We start from the raw sequence: 9,070 nt of genomic DNA, 5'->3' as shown, positions 1-9,070 counted from the left end.
GAAGGCCTTATATATGTATTTGTACTCGTAGTTCATAGCGAGGGCACAAGTCCTTGATATTACAAGCAAGTATATTTGAGGCAATTGTGTAGCATACTATGTTAGTCATAGTGATTGATTGGTATATCTCCATTTTGTTGATCTGCTATTAATTAAAGTACTTCTGGTAAAACAATTTTCTCCTGAATTTTGCTGAGCTAATTTTAACAGATGATGACAAACTTAAAGCACATTAGAGCTATAGATAAATTAAATCCTTGAAGATATAACATGCAAGATTGTGTACATATATCATTGCTGCAAATGGGGACACCAATTACCAAACTTGCATAATTGCATTAATTCATTTACAGAAAAGACCACAAATTAACCCATATACCCTTTTCCCCCTGTAGTAAATTCTACTTATTGAATATTTCCCCTCCCCAGAAAACCCCAAAATAAAAAATAAAAAAAGAAAATTAGTAGGATTATCATTATCATTTTCATTATCCCCCTCTTAATTAACATCCTCAAAAGGTAAAAATCCTCCCTAATTTTACTCTCCTAAGAGTAATTAACATGGCCATTAATACTGGAACATGTTAGCTGAAGCCATGATTGGCTGATTTGAGTAGGTAGCAGAATCCCATGGGTTCATCAGAAAGCTGTCAGTTGTAAATGGCTCTGGAATAATTGTGGGAAAGATCCCTTCTCCTTGATCATCACCACCTCCATAAATCCCCAGATTTTGATTGTTGTTGCAGGAATTGAGTGCACTGATAATCTCATTCAGAGACTGTAACCTGCTGCTGAGTTCTGACATTTGAGCTCTGAGTACAGAATTTTCTGATTCAATTTTCAAGTACTGTTGGGTGGTGATGTTTATGTTGTTCAAGAGCTGGTGGTTGGTTTTTCTCACATTGGAAGCTTGAGTCATGAGATCATCCAAATGCTGTTGCTTCCTCATCCTTGACCTCCTGGCCGATTCGCGGTTCGACTGCATCCTCTTCCTCTTCCTCTCATCCATTATTTGCATCTGCATCTCCTCCTCCGAGCTCGAATTCTGCTGCAATGATGATGTCCCAGAAGATGTACCACCCCCAGGTGAAGCCATTCTCAACAAATTTAATATTTTGAGTAACACAGAAAATTAACTTTTACTATATAGCAGGACCCAGAAAACTACTAGCCAATACCTTACTCTGAAGATGAAAAACAGGGGATTTTAAGTTTTATTTGACACTATATTGGTATATATTTATATGATATAATTATTTTTTTTCCTGTATAAGATAGATTATAGTAGTAATTATAGCAGCTAAAACTAATTTAGAGGGGGGAGAAATGAGCAAGGATTATGAGATGTAGTAAAACCAGTAAAGGAAGACAACAGAGAAGGATTGAACTAGATGGGTCCTGCGCCTATATGTGGAATTTATCATCAACCCAGAAACATAGAGTTCACTGAGAATTGGAGACATGAATCTCAAACATTAAAACCCAGGTATTCCGCATCAAGGTATTTTTCAGAAATCCAGAATTTCCAGAAAAATACTTGAATTTCCTGAAGAAAAAAAAATGGATGAGGAAAAAAAAAACCCAGAAAATTGAGGAAACAAAGGAGCAGAATTATGAACAAAGATTAGCAAAAGAGAGGAGAGAGAAAGAGAAGAGGGGGGAAATGGGTTGAGAAATAGGTGGGATCTTATAGAGCTGAAAAAGGTGAATTATGAATAAAATAAAGAATTTTAAAGAGAAAGTGATTGATTTCAGAACAGAAACAGAGTGAGAGAGAACAGAGTTTTTTTTTTTTTTTTCTTGAAAAGAAGAAAACTTTGGGTTAGGGAATCTATCATATTGTAAAATAAAAGTATAATATAAATTGGTACTTGTTTGTGAGAGAGAGAGAGCAAAAGATGATGGAGACATGTGAGGCTGCTGGAGAGAATTTTTGGACCGTCCAATATTTTCCAAGCTGGGGGTTTTGGCAACTTGAAGGGGAGAATTTTAACTTCCGTTAGCTTCAATAGTAAATGTGGTAAATTTGGAGTAAAGTGTTTTACTAATTTGCTTCTTGGCGTACGTCAACATTACCCCAATACCTGTAAAGAGACTTTCGTCGTAAATTTGAGGAAGGAGTTTGTTTTCCGGTTTATGCTAATTTTAGTTAACGAGTACTAATTCTGTACTGTTCTGAATGAAAGTAAAACTGTACAAATAACACATAGATTTTTATTTTAAGTCTTTTATGCTCGAATAAGTAAAATTATAGGAAGAGTAAATCGTTTACAGTACTTGGTTTGAATTCTACAGGTGCTAGTATTTTTCTTTATTCAAAACCCCCCCTTTTTTTTTATGATGTTTAAGTTGTTTACGACATCTTTTTCAGTGAGATGTTTACTGCCCACTTTTTAACTACCAGTAAGGCAGTAACAGTTTAACATATACTTTTTTTTTAAAAAAAAATATTTACTGTTAAAGGTAAGATATTTTAACACGCCTGAAGAAGAATCTAGGAGTATATTTACCATTTAGGTGCGGTACTAAAGTAGAGGTAAATTGAAAAGCACTATTTTTGTTTTTGTTTTTGTTTTTTTTTTTAATTCCAAGCATAATTTTGAGCACTCTTCCTGCCTACTGTATTTAGTGTGTTTATTTGATTTGGCTTGATATTCCGTGCAATAATTGATTATGGAGTAATTCTGAAGTACTGGCAATCCTCTAGCCTCTGATTTGCTTACTTTACTTTCAACTTGTTTCAAGAAAAATAAGCTCATATCCTGTGCATTACATAGTAAATGTATTCGAATATTCACGAGTTTTGATAAAATTGTAATTGCAACAAAATAAGTTTTGATAAAGTCTCTTGATTTAAGGTTGGGTGCAAGTAAGTGAAAATTATAAAGTAGAACACACTCAGAGTTGTTATGGACAAAAAATTACTACTCTGTATATTAGAAAGCTTGAGTAAAACATGTAAAAGGTTGCTATATTTGTTTCATTTAAATTCCCCTAATCATTTTGACATAAATTTCAAGAAAGATAAAAGTGTTGTTTGAGAAAAATGATAATATTGAATACCATCTTATGAGAAATGTAGACAACAAAAAGTTTTTTAATAAAAAAATGCAAATAATTTGGAATAAATTAAAATGAAAAATTAAAAAGTTAATTTTAAGGTAAAAAGAGTACTACTTTATAAATTTGTTTTACCTATGTGAGAAGTCATATAGTATGAATATTGACATGTTTTTTTTTTTTTTCTAACAACACTAGTACACTACTAATAAATATGAATAGTTATGTTCAATATAATTAACTTTTTAATTATAGTCGATAAAATTGCTTGCTATAGTTACATGTTAACCGAACATCATTGTAAAGTTGCAAGAAAGTTCTTAAGTTGATTCCCTATTCAACTTTAGTGGTGTTAATTCTAGATCAATAGTTTTAGTGATTAATTTGAAGAATCGAGAGATTCTAGATCATTGTTTTGGATTAGTCAATTTCATGATTTTAGTGGTTACAATTTAAAAATCCGGATGTCTTGATTATATTGGCTAATCTTGTTGTGGACCTACAAGAGCCCATTGGTTACATTACACTTGGATATTTTTAGAATAAGCTAATTCAAGCCCATAAAATATAGGTACGAACTTGTTAAATTGCGATTAATAGTGTAAGCACATAAACCTCAAAAAAAAAAATGGTAAAAATCAATGGTTGCAGACAACTGGATACTTGCCTTTACCTAACAGCTAATCAAAATAGTGAGACTGACTTCGTTTGGCATATTGTGGTTGATAAACAAATTGTTGAAATTGACAGCAGTTGTAAGAAAGCACAATCAAATATTTCTTTGCTAGACTTGTACGATGAAGACAAAATCTTATTTGATGGGTGAAAGGAAGGTTAAATATTTTTACTTCCTCTGTTTCAAATTATTTATACCGTCGAGTATTAACCTGACATGTATTAAAAAAACAAAAAAAAGGAAAGTAAAGCAATGTAAACACGCACATATGTAATCATAAATAGTAGTGTAGACTGAGACGTAATCAAAAGTTACTAAAAAGGCAAGTGTTACTATTTTAAATCGTGTTGAAACAAAATTTATTACAAATTAACTGTTAATTAATTAAACTATTAATTAATTAAGTTTGCTGAATTTATTTGCTAATTTTTCCCCCTCTCTCAACTACAAATTACAATAGTTTCTTGCACCAAAAACAAAAGATCCATTTCTACTTTAATTGATGGTAGACATTGATTGAAGGGCATTTCTGTCAATTCATCTCTCATGTGTGTAGATTTTTTTGGCTTTGATGGTAGGTTTGTAAACATTTTAGTGTTAAGGTAGGTTTGCATATATGGTTGGTGGAAATGAAAGTTAGCACTTGAATGCAGCTTGTGGCTATTACATGGAAGAATTCTAAAAGACTTAATATGATGTAGGGCCCTTTGAGAAAGGGTTCTTAATTTTTTCTAATTTTTGATATATTTGTTGGAAAATTGTTGCATTAATGCTAAAGATTTCCTTTTATGACACAAGGAGCCAACTTGGTCATAAAAAATAATATCTCAATTACTCAAATTTCTATCTACCATAAAATTTTGTAATTTTGTCATTGGGTCTTAAATACCAATCGAAATTAGTATATTTATTTTGTTTTTCAAAGGTTGTCTGAAATGTGTTGGAAGTCTCCGTAACCACTACTTTGAGACATGAAGTGTTGTGATAGAGTTTCATTTCTAAATACCTAAGCTTTGGAGGAGTGGTCAGGATTTTGTGTATATGTAGAAGATTAGCAAGGATAGTTTAAATCTTGTTTGGTTGTAGTAAAATAGAAGAATTTGACATGTTTGGGTAGCATGAAGTAGTAGAATTTGAGAAGTGAAACTTCCTTAGAAACTTGAAACTCTCAAAATAATGTAATTATTTCGTATGATTGAAGCTATTTACCTATCCTTATTTTTATGAAGTTAGCTTTATATCATATTTTCTATCAAACATGATTTATCTTTTCCTAAAAATTTCACATGAGAAATAACTTTAATTGCATGGAATTCCAATAACTACACCTATATGAAAATTTTGGCAAATGCTTTCTAATTGTTTTTTGTTTTCTTCTTTGGCTAGTTATTGAAAATTTTAATAACCATAATTAAACTCCATACTTTTATTCTACAAGTAATTGTTTTTTGTTTTTTGTTTGGGAATTGTTGCACTGAAAAACAAAAAAAAGAAACATAATTAAACTCCATACTTTTATTCTATAGTATATTACTTCCTCTCATTTTATGCAATTGTAATGTATAATTTAAAAATAAATAGAGATCGTGTGACTACATGATTTACTAAATATTGTACCCCGTAATAGTAAAAAAAAATGAAAAAAAGTTTAATATGTACTGTAAATATATTAATTGAGTAGAAATTCATAAAACATATTGGTTTGGTGACTTATTAAGCATTTTTAAGTGACATAATTATTCCTATTCAAAAAAAAAAAAAAAAAAAAAAAGTGACATAATTATTCCCTAGCTTATATAATTTCAAGATTGAAGTCTTTATTGATTCAATACATGTCAAAGATTGTCTATGTTGACAATCTCGATATTATTATTAATTTTTTTATTACCATGCTCACAATTTCAAGATACCAATTTTATGACCAATAATGATAATTCACATCAAGATATTAGGATAGGTTATGAATATATCATGTCAAATGAATGTCTTATCTCTATTGGCTAAGATAATTGTTTAGATTAGGATGGTATCTACTCATGTTTTTATTGGAAGAAAAGTCTTTAATGAAAACAATTGTCTTCATCAAATTTATATGGAGGTGGACTCTCGTGAATATTGATTAATAATGTGTTTTTTGACAATAAAACTTCGCTCGTTCGTTGATTAATAATGATTATAATTGATTTAAAGGCTTATATGATTTGAGAAAATACAAACACTGATTTATTTTGAGTAGAACATAATTTGCGATTATAATCAAAACTAATTTATATATAGACTTGAGAAAAAAAAAATCTGTTACTATCATTTTCGATTTAAGATGTAAAAAGCTTACAAGTTAACTTCAATGTCGGCTTAATTTTCGCTAATCATAGTTGGCATCCTAAGATAAATCACCATTAAAGAGAACCATAATATAATTATGGTAATAAACCCTCAAAGGCTTACTATACCAAAAAAGGCTTTACAAGATCAAAGGAAGATCCTTAATACTTTTGACTAAATTTGGAATGAATGATTGGCCTTGACAAGTTAACGTCCAAAGCTGAGGTGCTTGAAGGGTGTTATTGGCTCTTTATTATCCCTTTATAGTAGGGTCCCCTCCACTGTACAGCTAAGTCTAACCCAGTAGCCATATTGGCTCTTAAACAACTTGACAACCCCACCACCCTTTAATTTCACTTGATCTTCATAAACATCATAACTATCTTTAGGTTCAATGAAAGTGAATCAAACACAATCTTTTGAGTTTGGAAACACTTAGGTTTTTCTGTCCTTGTTGTGGTACGTACTACACTACTACGTAGTGGAGTGTGGTGCAATTATTTGCAAAGCATAGGCCTTGTTCTATTTGTTCAGGTGTGAATGTGGCTTCCAAGACGTCCAATATTAGGTATGATAGGAGATTTATGTTGATGTCTACCTTGATAATGATTTTTGAAAAGTTTTATATTGGTGCCCTAAAGTGTATGATGAAGTTCGACTTTATTACATGTTTGCGTAAAATCACGCTGGTGAGTGTAATTACAACGTAAAAAGTTAAAACAAGTTTCACTTTAATGCCTTGGGTTTGGATATTGGTCTCATTAAAATTTATTGAATCTCGACTCGCTAAAATGTATTTTTCCTGCACTTTACATAAATAAAATTGTAATGTTGATATATTGAAGCTAAATCAATTATAGAAGGTTATACTTACTCATCAGGCATTGTAGTTATGATTATTCACATTGTAGATCATAGAAAATGTAGTTTTTTGGGAGGTCATTCGTGGTGAACCAACCTCTTAATCTCTTAATGTGTTCATCAATTATAGAATCCCATATGGATGATAAAGATATAAAGTGAATCTCAATTAGTTAGGTTGGTTAAAGTATTAATTATGGAGATTGATGTCCATGATCTAAGACCAAATGTTGTTTTCATTTTTTGTCTTTAATACCTCGATTTAATACCCTCTTACCTATTTTGATATATTTCGTAATAAATCTAAAAAACTAAAGTAAGAAATTTGGATTTCTATATCATGTAATGTAATATTATAACTAAAAAATTTCTTCACATTAGTCTTAAAATAAAATAAAGCATGACTCGGGAATTACCTAATACTCGGTATAAAATAATCCGTATTCTTATAATTTGGTGGATAATTGTAGTCACCTAGCATCCATAAAAGCCGTAGGAGCCTAACTCATAATTCATGACATGAGATTGAAGTGGAAACAAGAAGCCTTCAAGATGAAGGAAATCAACGTTGGAGCCCACTATCCTCAGCCCCACAAATTGGCGCAATGAAGAAATTCCTTCAGAAGCCTAACAGGGTCCCGTTAGGTAATGGGCCTTTCAACCCTTGGCCAGTAAAATTATGAAAACCACATTTACCTTATAATTTTCCTTTATTTTATTATAAAATAAAATACGTGTTTTTTGTGTGACTGGTTATATTGTGTGACCAGTTATTACACATCAAAACATTGATCGGATAATTCCTGGTCGAGTAACCTTTGATCGGGTAATTTCTTATCCGATCGAGTAACCTTGACCGAGAAACCTATGACCAAATAATCCCCGTCTACACGATATGACCAGTCATATATGAAACTTTGTGAATTTTCCTTTATTTTATCATAAATCGTTATCACATAAATTCTCAGTCTTTTTTTGTTTTTTACGGGTACATAAATTCCCAATCTAACTTACAAAGATTTTTAAGTAACCTCTTATAATACTATAAATTTATATACCTTTTTTTTTTTTTTTTTTTTTGAAATAAATAAGTATATACTTCGTGTGGGGAAACTTCATAATCTATTTTAAGTAATATATATTATTAATTATTGTCCTAAAAAAAATATTATTAAACTATTAGGGTTACTTTGGTGTTTCTTAACAATTTGACAACATTTCTATTTAAGTCATTATACAATTTTATTTGGTGAGATAGATAAGTCATCATACAATGACAAGTTGTCTATTAAGTTTCTCATATATTGTTAATGACATCTTTAACTAAAAGATTTGATGTAAACTTATATTACATAAAGAAGGAAAGATATGATATTTATTCTAATAACTCAGATTTTTTTAAGTATACCTTAATCAAGCTATATGCCATATGGTACCTTAATAAACTTAATAACATAATGTTATGTGTCATACTATCATTGTATGTAGTAGCAGTTTTATAGATTTACAGTATAATTTTATGCTTCAATAGTCCTAAAAGCTGGTCATTTACATCCCTCCCCCCCAGTCCACCTTCCCCCCCTAGAGATTATTTCTCTTATGTGTCATACTTGCTATTGATCTTGTGTTTTGACTTTCAATCATCAACTTAAGCATTTAGTTGGTTTAATCCTTAAAATTCAGAACTTCCGTATAATTTATAACGTAAAGAAAGTAAAAGTGGATTATAATGTGATGTTTTTTCCCCTACTTAAGTACTTATTAAGGATTTTTCAATTCTTTCATTTTCCTTCCTTTCAAATTTCATACGAACTTACGAAGTAGTGAAGTACTTCTTTAATTTTTAAATACTTGATAAATTTCCTTATTTGGAAATCTTTTACAATATTTAATTATTCCCTCCGTTTCATAATGTTAGTCCCATATACTATTTTGGGCGTTTCAAAAAGTTTTACCCATATTGAATATATTTCATTTATGAATTGATTTTTTTTTTTAATTAATTGATTGTGGATTGATGACATGAGCCTAAGTAAGGAAATTTTTACCTTAAATTATGCAATTATGACTTGTGCTTTCCTAATGAAAAATAAAAAAAAAGTTAAATAAGGTAAACTAATTATGAAATTTGTTGTACTTTAATGTTAG

General features: G+C 30.3%; 1 pseudogene; it reads right to left on the bottom strand.

Annotated features, from left to right (window-relative positions):
• Positions 1–308: 308 nt before the first annotated feature.
• On the bottom strand, positions 309–1,765 carry LOC145631675 (bZIP transcription factor 11 pseudogene; annotated as a pseudogene).
• Between the last annotated feature and the right edge of the window lie 7,305 nt (positions 1,766–9,070).

Source organism: Chenopodium album, chromosome 5, assembly GCF_948465745.1.
Source record: "Chenopodium album chromosome 5, dcCheAlbu1.1, whole genome shotgun sequence".
NCBI classification, from domain to species: Eukaryota; Viridiplantae; Streptophyta; class Magnoliopsida; order Caryophyllales; family Amaranthaceae; genus Chenopodium; species Chenopodium album.
Note: the sequence above shows the minus strand (reverse complement) of the source record. Positions and strands in the feature narration are given on the sequence as shown.